Source organism: Balaenoptera borealis (genome assembly GCF_965194805.1).
Source record: "Balaenoptera borealis genome assembly, chromosome: 1".
In the NCBI taxonomy this organism is placed as follows: Eukaryota; Metazoa; Chordata; class Mammalia; order Artiodactyla; family Balaenopteridae; genus Balaenoptera; species Balaenoptera borealis.
Window position 1 is genome coordinate 69362743 of NC_138860.1, and position 15964 is coordinate 69378706.

General features: G+C 50.0%; 1 pseudogene across 1 annotated transcript; it reads left to right on the forward strand.

The window, feature by feature from the left end:
* Positions 1–4787: 4787 nt before the first annotated feature.
* Positions 4788–5274, forward strand: LOC309617238 (serine/arginine-rich splicing factor 3 pseudogene; annotated as a pseudogene). The gene has a single exon. The product of its transcript is annotated as a serine/arginine-rich splicing factor 3 pseudogene (transcript).
* The last annotated feature ends 10690 nt before the right edge of the window (positions 5275–15964 follow it).

The window sequence follows — 15964 nt, forward strand, 5'->3', positions numbered from 1 at the left end:
GGACCGTGGGCCACGCCCTCCCCACAGGCCCCGGGCCAGGTCTCTGTGGGTGGGAGGGCTCTCAGGCCACTGGCGGGCACAGCCAAACCCCCTCCCTCCTCCTCCTGGCCTGGATTTCTAGACACTTTGGTGCTGTCCTAACATGTGGTCTTTATGAACACAGGTCCTTTTGGAACCAGAAACGGCGTGAACCATGATGAGCTCTAAGGCCAAGGGCAGGAAGAAATGTGACCAGGCTCTCCAGGAGCCACCCAGGGGCCTCCCCGGGCTCAACAATACAAACTTGGCTGCCGTGCAGACAGCAGCTCATCCCCACGGCGCCCGAACACCCAGCCCCTGGACGGCGAGAGACCTGTTGCTGCAGGTGCCCCGTGGTTGGCTGGTGAGGCCTGGCCCCAGGCGTACGCCACCTTCTCTGGGGCCACCTCTCTGGGTCTGCAGTGGGGTTCTCCTGGGAGCCCCCAGTCACCACAGGACCAACGTGGCCTGTCTGCAGCCCAAGAAGGTGGGGACACAGGTCTGTCCCCCGTGGACATCACCCGCGAGGCCGAGCAAGCACCAGTGGTGTCTGCGGGGAAGATGAAGGGCTCATGCACAGCCCCCATCTACTGAAGATGCTAAACGGGAGAAGCACAGACTGCAGCCACATGCGGTATGGACCAAACGCAAGTGTCCTTGCAGGAACCGATGTCTGAATGTCGAGGCTGTTCCCGGGCCACAGTGAGAAGGCCCAGGCCCCACGCAAGGCACAGAGAGGGGATGGGGGGAACATCTGCGAATCTGAGCTCATCGGGCATCACCCCAGAAGGAGAGGGAGAGAGCCAGAAGGAGATACGGAGGGAGAGGGAGAGAGAGGGAGGTACAGACGTCTCTCCTTTCCCTGGGGGTTCTCTAGTGCAGCCAAGCCTGAAAACCACTGCATTTCGGGAGATGGGTCCTCGTGGAAAAGTTAAATAGTAGCTCATGGCATTATCGACACATATTAAAATGGCCCCAAATCTTGGGGAGTCAGGGAGGGGAGCTGGCGGCTGCCTCGTAAACGAGGAGAGATTGGGCGTCAGAGGAGGTGCCTGCCTCCACCACCTCCGCCGCCGCTGCCCCCCCCCAGGGCCCCGCAGACTTCATCTCCCAGCTGTGGTCCTGGGCTGGAAGGCAGCGGGGAGGTCAGGCCGTCCCAAGCATCAACGTTGACTTCAGGGCTGATCTGAAAGGCGCCTGGTGTTTGTTGAAGCAGAAAAAAGAGAAAGCAGTGGGCAGAGGATGGGAGGGGGAGGGAGCCCCCATCAGCCCTTCTCCCTGTCTCCCTCTCTGTCTCCCTCCCTCCCTCCCTCCCTCTACCTCCCTGCCTCTCACTCTCCCTCCATCTCTCCCTCTGCCTCTCTCCCTCCCTCTCTCCCTCCCTCTCTCCCTGTCCCTCTTGCCCTGTCCTGTCCCTCTCTCCCTCCCTCCATCCCTGTCTCTCTTTCCCTGTCCCTCTCTCCCTCTCCCTCTATCCGTCCCCCCTCCCTTTCCCCGTTTCCATCTCCCTCTCTGCCTCCCTCTTTCCCTGTCCCTGTTTCCCTGCTCTGCTCTCCCTCTCCCTCTTTCCCTCTCCCTCTCTCCCTGTCCCCCTTTCCCTGTCCCTGTTTCCCTGTTCCGCTCTTCCTATACCTCTTTCCCTCTCCCTCTCTCCCTCTCGTGCTCCCTCTCCCTCTCCCTCTCCCTCCACCTCCTTCCCTCTCCAGAGAGGGAAGGAGGTGGAGGGAGAGGGACAGGGAGCAGGAGAGGGAGGGGGGAGAGGGAGAGAGGGATAGAGGGAGGGAGAGGGACAGGGAGCAGGAGAGGGAGGGGGAAGAGGGAGAGAGTGATGGAGGGAGGGAAAGACAAAGACATCTCTCCCTCCCTCCCTCTATCCCTCTCTCCCTCTCTCCCTCCCTCTCTCCCTCTTCCTCGCTCCCTTTCCTCCCTCTCCCTCCGTCTCTCCATCTCCCTCACTCCCTCCCAGAGACAGAGAGACGAAGAGGCAGAGACAAGGGAGAGGGAGAGAGGGAGAGGGAGAGAGAGGGGGAGAGAGGGAGAGACGGAGAGAGGGAGAGAGAGAGAGGTCTCTTCCTCCCTTTCCCTCTCTCCTCCTTCTCTCCCTCTCTCCCACTCTCCCTCTTCCCTCTCCCTCCCTCCCCCCTCCCTCTCTCCCTCTCCCCCTCTCCCTCGTCTCTCCCTCTCCCTCCATCTCTCCCTCTCTGGGAGGGAGTGAGGGAGAGGGAGAGACAGAGGGAGGGAGAGGGTGAGACAGAGGGAGGGAGAGGGAGAGAGGAAGGGAAAGGGCGAGGGAGGGAGAGGGAAGGAGGACGAGACGTCTCTCCGTCTCTCCCTCTCCGTCTCCCTCCCCCTCCCTCTCTCCCTCTCCCTCCCTTCCTCTCCCTCTCCCTCTCCTAGAGGGAGGGAGGGAGAGGGAGAGACAGAGGGAGAGGAGACGGGGAGTCGGAGAAGGAGGTAGGGAGAGGGAGAAGGCGAGAGGGTGCCTGCTTCCCTCTCTGTCTCCCTCCCTCCCTCCCTCCCTCTCCGTGTCCCCGTCTCCCCCCTCTCCCTCTCCCTCTGTCTCTCCCTCTCTGGGAGGGAGAGAGGGAGAGGGAGAAGGAGGGAAAGTGATGGAGGGAGGGAGAGGGAGAGAAGGAGGGGAGAGGGAGAGGGAGGGAGGAAGAGAGCTCTCCCTCTCTCCCCCCTCTCTCTCCCCCTCCCTCTCTCCCTCTCCCCCTCTCCCTTGTCTTTGCCTCTCCCTCCGTCTCTCCCTCTCTGAGAGGGAGTGAGGGAGACGGAGAGACGGAGGGAGAGGGAAAGGGAGGAGAGGGAGGGAGGGAGGGAGAGACGTTTCCTCCCTCCCTTTCCTCCCTCTTCTCCCTCTCCTTCTCCCTCTCCGTCTAACTCTCCCGCTCCCTCCATCTCTCCATCTCCCTCACTCCCTCCCAGAGGGAGAGGGGAGGGAGAGAAGGAGAGGGAAAGAGGAGAGGGAAGAGGGAGAGGAAAGAGGCAGAGGAAAGAAGCAGAGGGAAGAGGCAGAGAGGGAAGAGGGAGAGAGGGAGAGGGAGAGAGAGGGGGAGAGAGGGAGAGACGGAGAGAGGGAGAAAGAGAGAGGTCTCTTCCTCCCTTTCCCTCTCTCCTCCTTCTCTCCCTCTCTCCCACTCTCCCTCTTCCCTCTCCCTCTCTCCCCCCTCCCTCTCTCCCTCTCCCCCTCTCCCTCGTCTCTCCCTCTCCCTCCATCTCTCCCTCTCTGGGAGGGAGTGAGGGAGAGGGAGAGACAGAGGGAGGGAGAGGGAGAGACAGAGGGAGGGAGAGGGTGAGACAGAGGGAGGGAGAGGGAGAGAGGAAGGGAAAGGGCGAGGGAGGGAGAGGGAAGGAGGGCGAGACGTCTCTCCCTCTCCGTCTCCCTTCCCCTCCCTCTCTCTCTCTCCCTCTCCCTCTCCTAGAGGGAGGGAGGGAGGGAGAGGGAGAGACAGAGGGAGAGGAGAGGGGGAGTCGGAGAAGGAGGTAGGGAGAGGGAGAAGGCGAGAGGGTGCCTGCTTCCCTCTCTGTCTCCCTCCCTCCCTCCCTCCCTCTCCGTGTCCCTGTCTCCCCCCTCTCCCTCTCCCTCTGTCTCTCCCTCTCTGGGAGGGAGAGAGGGAGAAGGAGGGAAAGTGATGGAGGGAGGGAGAGGGAGAGAGGGTGAGGGAGAGAGGGAGAGAAGGAGGAGAGAGGGAGAAGGAGGGAGGAAGAGAGCTCTCCCTCTCTCCCCCCTCTCTCTCCCCCTCCCTCTCTCCCTCTCCCCCTCTCCCCCTCTCCCTTGTCTTTGCCTCTCCCTCCGTCTCTCCCTCTCTGAGAGGGAGTGAGGGAGACGGAGAGACGGAGGGAGAGGGAAAGGGAGGAGAGGGAGGGAGGCAGAGGGAGGGAGGGAGGGAGAGACGTCTTCTCCCTCCCTCTCCTCCCTCTTCTCCCTCTCCCTCTCCCTCTCCCTCCAACTCTCCCGCTCCCTCCATCTCTCCATCTCCCTCACTCCCTCCCAGAGGGAGAGACGGAGGGAGAGGCAGAGACAGGGGAGAGGGAGAGAGGAAGAGGGAGAGAGAGGGGGGAGAGAGGGAGAGGGAGAGAGGGGGAGGGAGAGAAGGAGAGGGAAAGAGGAGAGGGAAGAGGGAGAGGAAAGAGGCAGAGGAAAGAGGCAGAGGGAAGAGGGAGAGGAAGAGGGAAGAGGGAGAGAGGAGAGAGGGAGATAGGGAGAGGAAAGAGAGAGGGAGAGGGAGGGAGAGGGAGAGAGGGAGGGAGAGAGGAAGAGACAGAGGGAGAGCGAGAGAGGGAGTGGGAAAGAGGTAGAGGGAGAGCGGAACAGGGAAAGAGGTACAGGGAGAGAGGGAGGCAGCGAGGGAGGAGAGGAAGCAGGGAGAAAAGAGAGAAAGAACACACCGTCTACATTTCTGTCAAATGACACCGGGGATCCTTACACAACCAGGAGAAAGTAACACAGGGAGGCTCTTTCTCAGCTGGAACTGGAACTGCAGACGGGGCCAAACACCACCAGGCTGGCCACACGTGTCCAGCCGCCGCTCCAGCCCCGTCAGCCGTGAGTCCGGTCACCAGGGCTCTGAGTGTCTGCTCCAGGGAGCTGGGGTTCACCCTCTCACCCGGGAGGCCAGGCCAAGAGAGCAGGGCCCCGGGCTGGACACATAGGGGAAAACGCATCCCCACAGGACAGCTTGTGCGAGCAGATTCAGCTACCAGATTCTAGAGGCCCGGGACCACCCTGTGGCCCGTGAAACCCAGGAGCCACGAGGGTCTTGCAACGTGATTCCTGTCCGTTGGACTGTAAAGTTTATGTAGGGAATCTTGGAAACAGTGGTAACAAGGCTGAATTGGAACGAGCTTTAGGCTATTATGGACCACTCTGAAGTGTGTGGGGTGCTAAAAACCCTCCCGGCTTCGCTCTCGTTGAATGTGAAGATCCCCAAGATGCAGCCGATGCTGTCCGAGAACTAGATGGGAGAACACTATGTGGCTGCCGAGTAAGAGTGGACCTGTCGAATGGGGAAAAGAGAAGTCGAAATCGTGACCGCCTCCTTCTTGGGGTCGTCGCCCTCGAGATGATTATGGGAGGAGGAGTCCTCCACCTCCCGCACATCTCCAAGATGGAGAGCCTTCTCCGTCAGCCAGAGCAGGTCCCTTTCTAGATATAGGAGAAGAGAGAGATCCCTGTCCCAAGAGAGAAATCACAAGCCGTCCCGATCTTTCTCTAGGTCTCCTAGCCGATCTAGGTCAGATGAAAGGAAATAGAAGACCACTTTGCAAGAGGAGTGGTGTACAGGCAATAACTTCATTTGGCAGGAGTATGTACAGAAAATTCAAGTTTTGTTTGAGACTTCCGAAGCTTGGTGCACTTTTTAAATGTTTTAGTTGTTCACATTTGTTTGTCTCTTGGGACAGTGACACATAAAGGTGTCATTCTCTATGGTTTGAAATGGGTCCTGTGAGGCATGTAATATGAAGAATTGTTACCTTACAATGTTCCCTTAAGCAAAATTGAACTTGCTTTGAATTTTTGGTCTTGCCTAGACTGATAATAAAACTCTAACTCCTGCCCACCTAAAGTGTGATGTTTACTATTATGGAAACAACACTGGCAAACATTGAAAAGACTTTCTGTAGCTGGGATGTGGTATGCAGCTGTAGTTAAGCAAGCAGTCTTTAAAAGGTGCTGTGAACCCAAGCCAGCAGGTAAAAATGAAAGCCGCACCCTTACCCTAGATTAGAGGTTTAAAAATTCCACTAGTCTTCACACCGGACAAGAGATTGTCCAGGGAGTTTAAAATCTAAGAAGTTTCAAGGAAGTTAGTTTACCTTTGAGTTAGGTCATACGTCCCCTCTGTGATTGCTGTACATGAATACATAGCTCTTTGTAATATTTTTTGGAAATTTGAGATTATCAAGATACCAATGTCCTGCCAGATTAAGAGTATATTGTAGAGCTGAACTTTGAGTTACTGTGCAATTTTTTTTTTCATGCTGTCATTTGTAATATGTTTTGTGAGAATCCTTGGGATTAACGTTTTGGTTGCAAAAGAAAAAAAGAAAAGAAAAGAATCCGCCTGCCAATGCAGGGGACACAGGTTCAAGCCCTGGTCCGGGAAGATCCCAGGTGCCGCAGATCAACTAAGCCCGTGGGCCACAACTACTGAGCCTGCACTCTAGATCCTGGGAGCCAGAACTACTGAGCCCCCGTGCCACAACTACAGAAGCCCACACGCAACGAAGACCCAACGCAGCAAGAAAAAAAAGACGATACTGGCCAGGTGATCAAGGGTAAAATCGTTTGTCATAAGTCCCGTTGATGGTGTGTATCCTTGATGTGACCTGAGGAGAATGGCATTTTTATCTCTGTCTGGGTCTTCCGCCCCAAACCCCATAACTCCAGACCAACCATAAGAAAACATCAGAAAACAAACAGACTAACAAATTGAGGGACAAAACACCTGACCAGTCCTCCTCAAAACTTTCAAGGTATCAAAACCCAGCGACGTCTGAGAAATGTCACAGCCCAGAGGAGACTGGGACAGAAAAAGGATGTTAGGGGAACACTAGGGAAATTCTAATAAAGTGTGGACTTTAGTTAATAACAATGTATCCATCTTGGTTCCTTAGTTGGATAAACATGTCACACTAAGGTACTAATGAGTTGGAAATAGGGGTACTGGGTCAGGGTCCACGGCACTCTGTACACTCTGTACAGATCTTTGCAACTTTTTTGTAACTCTAAGCTCTTGTAAAATTAAGCGAGTACTGAACAGAGCTAAGAATGTTATTTCCCTGATTTGAACATGCCTGAGTTTCTTTTCATGGTCACATTTTTGCTATTTGGATGTGTCTTGGAATCAGTAGCAAAGGAGAGTTGCCAGCCCCTGGGAAGATGTGGGTGGTTCGCAGGTGGCTTGCTCTGGAGCTGAAGACCACGGTGGGAAGTCTGCAGCCTCGGGCTGCACTTAGAAACATGGGAGGGGATGGGCCAGCTCAGTTAGGGATGGAACCTATAAATAAAACTTTTTTCTTTTCCGTTATGGCTTATCACAGGATACTGAATATAGTTCCCTGTGCTAGACAGTAGGACGTTGTAGTTTATCCATCCTATATTTAATAGTTTGCATCTGCTAACCCCAAACTCCCAATCCAACCCTCCCTCACTGTTTCTCCCCCTTGGCAACCACAAGTCTGTTCTCTATGTCTGTGAGTCTGTTTTTGTTTTGTAGACGCGTTCATTTGTGTCGTATTTTAGATTTCACATATAAGTGAGATCATATGATATTTGTCTTTCTCTTCTGACTTACTTCACTTAGTATGATAATCTCTAGGTCCATCCACGTTGCTGCAAATAGCATTATTTCATTCTTTTTATGGCTGAATAATATTCCATTGTATATATGTACCACATCTTCTTTATCCATTCATCCATCAGTGGACATTTAGGTAGCTTCCATGTCTTGGCTACTGTAAATAGTGCTGCAATGAACGTTGGGGTGCATGTATCTTTCTTTCTTTCTTCTTTCCTTCTTCCTTTCTTTCTTTCTTTCTCTCTCTCTCTTTCTCTTTCTTTCTTTCTTTCTTTCTCTCTCTTTCTCTCTTTCTCTCTTTCTTTCTTTCTTTTTTCTTTCTTCTTTTATTGTCACACGGCATGTGAGATCTTAGTTCCCTGACCAGAGATGGAACCCACGCCCCCTGCACTGGAAGCATGGATTCTTAACCACTGGACCACCAGGGAAATGCCAGGGGTGTATGTATAGTTTTGAATTAGAGTTTTCTCCGGATCTATGCCCGGGAGTGGAATTGTGGGACCCTATGGCAGCTGTATCTGTTCCTGCACGCCTCACATCAACCACCTGCACTCCAATCCTTGCTCTCAACGTCATCTTCGGGGAACCCAACCTGCGACAGGGACCTTGACAAGAAGAAATGGCTCAGGGAAAAGCTACCTGCACGGGGAGGAGATAGAGACCATCGCCCCTGGGGTGCGGAGGGGAGAGTGGGTGCAGAGGTTTGTCATTTCACCCCCGATACTCATCTCAGCCCTCGTGGCTGCCCCACTCTAGGTCACCTTGGGATACAGAGGTGAGCCGGTTAGAGTCCCTGCCTGTGCAGGAATCGGGGCACCAGCGGGTCTGAATAATATTAGTGCAGGGTCTCCCCCGTGGCACTGGGGTTATTCGGGGCGGGTCATCCTCTGCTGAGGGCCCCTCCTGGGCACTGTGTGGGGTTTAGCAGCATCCCTGGCCTCACCCATTTGATTCCAGGGGCCCTCCCTCCCAGTTGTGACAACCACAGATTTTCCCCACACATCACGGAAGAACTGGGTGAGGCGGGGGCAGGATGGCTCTGGGCGAGGACAGCTGTGTTGAAGCAACCAGCCTGGCCCAGGGCAAGGTCTGCCCCAATCCCGTCAGCGCCTGCATTTAGAACTGCCCCTTTCCTCTCCCACCTCCCCTGCCCTGCAGTGGTCTCCGAGACATCATCCCCATGTAATAAATCACACCTTCTCAGTTTACTGTTTGCTGCCTTCACTAGAACGTGAGCTCTTTGAGGACAGGGATGCTGTTATGTCCCCAGCACCTAGAAGAGTGTCTGCTGTGTAGTAGATGCTTCATAAATACTTGCTGAATAAAGGAGTTGAATAAAGGGATGAGTGGATGAATGAATGAAGGTTACAATGGAAGGAGGGGGGAGATTCCCTTTCTGGCTCTCGGGGGTTGGGAGATCAAGTGAAAGATCTGTCCTAAATAGGCTGACCAGCCTTCTGGGGTTCCCCGGGACTGAGAGTTTCCCCAGAGTTCCAGCGCTCAAACCTGAGCGGTCCTGGGCAAACTGGGGGCGGGTGTTGGTCACCCTATCTAAACACAGTAACAATTCCAGCTGCAATAGCAATGGCCAATGACCTCTACGGTCTTATTGACCATGCACAGTTCTCTACCTGGCGGGGAAGGGTGGGCCGGGATTGGAATTCTGGTGATCCAGGGCGGGTGAGGGCACACCCTGGGCTTGTGGAGGGGAGTCCAGGAAGGTTCTGGAGGAAGTGACAGTGACACAGGAGGGAGGGAGGAGTCTAAGGAAGAACATCCCACATGACAACCTGTGCCAATGGCCCTGGGCCCAAGGTCACACCTGACCAGGGCTTGCTTTTTTTTTTTCTAATTTACTTTTCCCCACATGGATATGCAATTGTCCTAATGCCATTTATTGAAAACTCCTTAATTTCCCCACTTTCTATCATATCAAGTTCTCATATATCTGTTTCTGGACCTTTTTTCTATACCATAGAGCTATACGTCCCATCCTTGCACCACTAGGGCTGTTTCATCACTATAACTTTATTTATTCATTTTGTTTTGGCCGTGCTGTGTGGCATGTGGGATCTTATGTCCCTGACCAGGGATCGAACCCGCATCCCCTGCAGTGGAAGCTCGGAGTCTTAATCACTGGACCTCCAGGGAAGTCCCCAGGGCTTGCTTTGACATCCATGGAATGGTGGCAGGTGGGCACGGGGAGCAGCTGTCTGTGAGCCATCCTGGGTAGAAATGCAGGGTGGAGGGGAGGACAGATGGAGCTGGAGGGGAAGAAGCGGAGGAGGGAGGGAGGAAGGGAGGGAGGCCGGGCGAGAGACAGACAGAGAGTTTCCGGAGACAATAGCTCTGGCCGTGTCCTAGGGCATGAAAGCTGAAAATAGCTCCTAGTGCCGGGAGCCTTGGAGCCGGAGGCTGGGAGCCAGGGTGACTGGCTCTCCTCCCTGGTGTGTGTGTGTTGCGGGGGGGTGGGTGGCTCTGGGCTTCTCAGGCTGGGAATGGGGTGCACAGAGCAGGAACGGAGCAGGGACCCTTCTCTCTGGAACCTCGTGGGCCATCCTCAGCTCACAAAGCTGAGCCACTCCTTGCCCTACGAGTGGGGGGCTTATCCTCCCTGTCCCCTGGATCATACCCCCTCACACACAACTTCCCCGTGTGTGTTCCCAGCAACCAAGAGAATCTGTTTTTAAAAGATTTGGGGGAGGGGGGTAACCATACAAACAAGAGCAGAATGGATACTTTTTCAGGATATGAATGGCTCTGTGTAAGCCCACCCCCAGGGTAACCACAGTCCTGACCTCTAACACTCTTGACGAGTCAGCCTTGGTCTGGGCTTGCGGACCCACGGAAGCTTCCTCATTCCCTCCTTCAGGTCCCGACTCTCCCTCGGCGTCTTTGTGAGAAGCACCCGGGGAAGTGGGACTGCTAGGCTGTACTGCTGCTAGAACTCCACCTGGGCTCCACCAGGCTCCAGCCCCCCGCCCTGTCCACCTAACTGACCCTGAGGCACCTCAACTGGTAGGAGCAGCATCACCTTCCCTCCTGGGACTCGTGATACTTAAGGGAGACACCGAAAGACAAGCCTTTGGCTCCCTGGCTGGCAAAGAGCAGGTACTCAATTGTCATAAGTGTCCGTATCAGTGAGGGTTCTCCAGACAAACAGAATCCATATGGGGTGTGTGTGTATATACACACACACGTACATATGTACAAGCATACAAAAATATACAGCTGTGTACATATGCAGTATGCGTACACACATATACACACATAGTATATACAATACACACATACATATATACACACATATAAAATGCAGTTCGTATATATACAGTATGTATACACACATATACACACAATATAGACAATACACACATACATATACACTATACATACACACATATAAAATGCATAGTTTGTATACAGTATGTACACATACGTATAACATATGCAATATACACACCTAGGTACATATATAGCATACGTATATACACACATACAAAGATATTTAGGTGTGCATATAGACAGTATACATACATACACATATAATATATGCAATACATACACATACATACATATAGACACACATATACACCTACATATAAAAGCATATAGCATAAAAATATATATGTACTGTATATAGAAATTCATCGTATATATACATACATATATCATATATATAAGATATATACACATACATATATACAATGTGTACACACACACACCTATATGTAAATATGCGCATGTACATACACATATAAATTCATACGCAAGTGTGTATATAATAGTATATTCATATATACATATAATACCTAGAAACATATTGGGGGGGAGGTGTCACGGTACGTCAAGGGCGGGAGTCGAACCCGCCACCCCAGGCCCCGAGGGGTCTCCCCGGGTCTCCACTTCGGGCCGGTGGGTGTGGCCGGGGGCAGCTGAAGACGTGCGTGCGTGCTTGCGTGCGTACGTGCGTGCGTGCGTACGTGCGTACGTGCGTGCGTGGGGGCGGGTCCACGGGGCGGGAGGTGCTCGCCGCGAGTGAGTGGTTCAGCCGGGCCCCGGCTCATTGTGCTTGCTCACGCCGGCCCCAGTTGGCAGCAGCGCTGGAGGCCCCGGGCCTGTGACCACAAAGAGGGAGCCGGGGGCCGGACGGGAGCAGGCCGGCGGCGGCGGCGGCGGCGGCGCCGGCTGAGGCCCAGGCCAGGCTCCCTCCCCTCAGCCTCCCGCCCGCCCGCCCGCCTGTCCCGCCCCCGCCGGCGGCGCCCCGCCCCTCCCCCAACCGCCAGACTAGCCTGGTGCGGGGGCCGCGCGCGAAAACGTGGGGGAGAAGCTGAGGCTGGAGTCGCCCGTGGTGGCCGAGCCCGCCGTCTACCCATGGCTGCTGCTGGTCTACGTGAGTGCCGCCCGTCCCCTCTTCCCGGACCTCCACCTCTCTTCCCCCACGGCGCGCGCTGAGCCCACCGAGTAACGGAGCGACTCGAGTCGCCAGACCCTCTTTGGAGCCCCCCTTCCCGCCCTGCCTGGTTCTCCGCGGCCGTTTCCAGCCCCCGCGCGCAGGGTGGGCAGAGGGGAGCCGGGGCCGGCCGGGGCCACAGACTCGGCAGCGGGGACCCCGCGCTTCCGAGGGGCGCCCGAGCCGGTCTGCCGTTGGCCCTGTAGGGCTGGGGACCCAGGTCCCCCCCACCCCGGCCTGGACTGCCGGCGGGCTTGCCCTTCCGTACTTTATGATCTTGACACGTCGGGTTTCTTTTTCCTGGCCAGCTTTACCATTACCTGACCAGCTTTCCCAGCATCCCCTGATAATGTGTTAGATATTCAAGTTTTAGGGCCCGGTCCCAGCCCTATGGAATCAGCAACTCTGGTGGGGCTCAGTGATCTCTGTTACAACAGGCCCTCCAGATGATTTTTATTCACCTTAAAGTTTGAAAATATCTGCATTGTCAGCTGGCCGAAGCGTCCACCAGCAGGTGAAGGGGAGTGGCGCCTGGAAAAGATAGGGACTAGCCAAGGTAAGTACAGTAGCATTTGCCATGGTAGTAATGGAGAATGCCTTTTCTCCACTGGTTGGCACAGACTAGTATCTGGGAGCAGTGGCAGGGTTATTTAGGATGCTTTACATTGCAGTGTAGAGTGACCGCTGTCCTGGTTTGCCAGGGACTTCCCCTGTGTGAGCACTTAAAATCTCATCCTGGCAAACCCCTTAGCCTTGGGTTTGATAAACTTAGGGAATAACATGAAATTTAGGGGAAACATGATCTAGGTTTTGGGCAAGTCACAAGTGCTAATTAAAGCTAAGCAAGTATGGACAACATCTAGCCTTCTTTACCCCTTTGCAGGGAGGTAAATCTTGATTGGGTGAGAGGACTTATTGTTAAGAGATCTTTGTAGAAACATCCCCTTCTGCTTAGTCCGCTGGTTCTCCGTTCTGGCTAGACATTGGCATCGTCTGAGGAGAGTTAAAATGATTGTATTGGTCTAGCATGACCAACCGTCGGTGTGAGGGTTTTTAAAAAGTGCTTCAGAGGATTCTAATGTGCAGCCAAATTTAGGTGCCACTGCTTAAGCTTTTGAACCGCTGCTATGTATTTTCACCTCATCTTGCTGTGAGAATATCCAACTGTAGTTGAGGTTTGTTGTTTTTCTTTTTCTTTTTTTAACTGTCTTATTATAAGATTTACTGTCTTAAATAAGATTGAATGGACAGAAAATCCTGCTAGTCCATTTGGTATAGCTGGATACCCAGAGTAATATCGTTAAGATATGTACCATTTAAGTATTGTGACTGGCCTTTTAAAAATTAACATATGCATTAAATTAGTATTGATAGTATAGATCTCTTTCGAAGTTGTCATGTTGGGGAGCTATACCTCTAATCTGCTGCCATTGCTAAATATCTGGACACCTCTTATTAGGAATTGCTTTTAAAAATCTTTAGGGATTAAAACCAAGATTGTTGTATTATTTGTACTGGGACCACAAAAACCTCACAGAGTTCCCCCGCTGTACCTTCTACCCCCATCTCTAACCCTTGGCAACTTCTAATCTGTTCTCCATCTCCACAGTTTTGTTATTTTAAGAATAATATGTAAACATAATCATGAATTACTTAATCTTCGGAGATTGGCTTTTAAAAACTTTTCCCTCGGCATCATTCCCTTGAAGTTCATTTCAATTTTTGCATATATTAATAATTTGTTCCTTGTTGTTGCTCGGTAGTATTCTATCATAAGATTTTATCACAATCTGTTTCAACATTCACCCATTGAAAGACATTTGGGGAGTTGCCAGTTTGTGGCTATTAGAAATAAAACTGCTATGAACATTTATGTGTAAGTTTCTGTGGGAACTTCATTAAGTTTTTGTTTCTTTTGGATAAATGCTCAAGAGTACAATTACTGCATTGTAGGGTGAATCTACTTTTAGGATTAAAAGAGACTGTCAAGCTGTTTCTCAGAGTGGCTAAACCATTTTATTTTCCCACCAGTGATGTGATATAATTTTTCTACGTACTCGCTAGCATTTGATGTTGTCACTATACTTTAATTTTAGTTATTCTCTGATATCTCATTATGGTCTTAATTTGCATTTCCCTGATGGCTAACGATGTTGAACATCTTTTCATGTGCTTCTTTGCCATGTGTATATTCTCTTCCATGAAATGTCTGTTCCTGTCTTCTGCCTATTCTCTAGTTGGATTTTTTTAAGTTGTTTGGAGAGTTCTTTGTATATTATAGATACAAGTCATTTGTCTCCTATGGGATTTTCAAATATGTTTTCCCACTGTGTAATTTGAGTTTTCATCCACTTAAAAGGATCTTCTATGAAGCATTTTTAACTCATTTTGATGAGATCCAATTGATCAGTTTTTGCTTTTATTGATCATACTTTCGGTGTCAAGTCTAAGAATTATTCACCTAGTTGTAGATGCCAAAGATTTTCTCCTATTTTTTTTTTCTAAAAATGTCCTGCTTTTACATTTAAGATTATGATCCACTTTGATTTAATTTTTGTGTAAGATGTGTAAGGTTTAGGTTAAGGTTCATTGTTTGTTTGTTTGTTTTTGTCGAGGGATGTCCAACTGTTTCAGTACCATTTTTTGAAAAGTCTATTCTTCCTTGATAGCTTTTGCACTGCTGTCAAAACCAAGTTAAATGTATTTGTGTCAGTCTATTGCTGGGTTCTCTGTTCCATTCCATTGATCTATGTATCTACCCTCCATCACTACTGCGAAATCTTGAAATTGGGTAGATTAATTCCTCCCATTTTAATCTTCCTTTACAAATTGTTTTAGCTATTCTTCAGCCTCTTCCTACCATATAAATCTTAGAATAAGCTTGTCTATATCCACAAAAACCTTGAGGGCATTTTAAGAGTAATTGTGTTAAGCCTCTTAACTTGGGGAGAATTGACAGCTTTATTCTGTTGTGTTTTCTAATCCATGAACAAGGTATGTCTCCCTCTTTGTTTGGGACTTTTAAAATTTTCTTCATCAGCATTTTGTAATTTTCAGTATAGAGGTCCTATAAATGTCTTATTGGGCTTCTATTTAAGTATTTATTTAGGTCAGTTGTAAATGGCATCACATATTTTTATTTAAGCTTCTACACATTTGTTATTAATATATAATTTGATAAAATTGTGTGGATCTTGTACTCTAAAACATTTACAAACTAATATTATTTCTCAAGCTTTATGTGGATTCCTTGGTATTTTCTCCATTTAGATTATCATCTCATCTTCAGATATAGACAGTTTTAGTTTTCCTTATTCAATATAATAGGATATATTACTATTCAACATTCAGGAGGATATATTCCTTCCTATTCAACATAGTAGGAATAGTTCTTTCATCTTTTAAATAAACTTTTTAAAAATTTAACTTTTAAATTTATCTATTTATTTATTTTTGCTTTATTTTCTTACTAGAACCCCCAGTAATATATTTAATAAAAGTGGTGAGAGCAGATATCGGTGCCTTGTTTCTGATCTTACAGAGAAAGCGTTCAGTCTTTCACAGTTAAATATAATGTCGGTATAGGTTGTTTGTAGATCATCTTTATGAGTTTCTGTATGTTCCTTTTCTATTCCTAGTTTGCTTGGAGTTTCTTTTCTTCTTTTTTTTTAAATCATGAATGGGATTGGATTTTGTCAAATGCTTTCTCTGCATTAATGATTAGGATCACATGACTTTTCCCCCTTAATCTATTGGATATGGTAGATTACATTGTTTGATTTTCAAATATTTAACCAACTTTGCATAACTGGAATAAATACCACTTGGTCATGGTATATTATTCTTTTTATATATTTCTGGAGTTAATTTGCTCATATTTGGCTGAAGATTTTTACAGCCAATTTCATAAAAAATACTGGCCTGTAGTTTTCTTCTTTCTATACTATCCCAGTCTGGTTTTGGTATCAAGGTAATACTGGCTTCATAAAATTAATTAGGAACTGTTCCCTCTACTTCTGTTTCTTATCAAGTCATGTAAAATTGGTGTTAATTCTTTAAGTCTTGGGTAAAAGTGAAACATCTAAGCCTGAATATTTCTTTTGGGAGTTTTTAAATGAAAAATCAGTGTTTCTCATGGTTACAGGAAAATTGAGATTGTCTCTTTCATCTTGGCTGAGTTTTGGTAGTT